Source organism: Galeopterus variegatus, unplaced genomic scaffold, assembly GCF_000696425.1.
Source record: "Galeopterus variegatus unplaced genomic scaffold, G_variegatus-3.0.2 Scaffold7359, whole genome shotgun sequence".
Classification (NCBI taxonomy): domain Eukaryota; kingdom Metazoa; phylum Chordata; class Mammalia; order Dermoptera; family Cynocephalidae; genus Galeopterus; species Galeopterus variegatus.
In genome coordinates this window covers 117,974-118,526 of record NW_007733470.1, presented here as the reverse complement: position 1 = coordinate 118,526, position 553 = coordinate 117,974, and positions in this window count along the sequence as shown.

Genomic DNA, 553 nt, shown 5'->3' with positions numbered 1-553 from the left:
GCTCCCCTACGTGCTCTGCTGGTTGGAGCCATGGAGTCCAGCCCACCCTCCAGGGGGCGGGGATTAAGCTTCACCTCCTGCAGTGGAAGAACAGCAGAGGAGGTGTGGACTTTGTTAAAACCCCCACAGTGATTAACAGGTGTTTGAGGGAGGCACCTGGAGGCTGTGCGGGTCCTCTTGTCCTTGAGCTGTGCCCACTGGCGTTAGCATCCAGCTCCTGCCTCTGTTGGTGGTTACTGTGGTGTTCTGTGGTGGTTTCTCCTCCTCTCGTTCCTTCCACATCTATCACTGGGAGTCTCTGTGAGGGAGATGTGGCCCTCCTTCCCCACTCATTTTTCCCGGGCCTTACTTTTGATGGCTGGGCAGGAGGCAGCATGGAGTGGTGTGTTGAGAGCAAGGACTCTGAGTGAAGGCCACTGCCATCCAGCACTCAGTGGTGGTTGTCAGAAGCTCATGGTAGCCTGCATGGGGGCTCTTAGAGCCCTGCTGGGTGCCCAGGAGGGGCCAGATGCAGTGGCTATCCTGGTGACCGCACTTCACTTACACGGAGCTG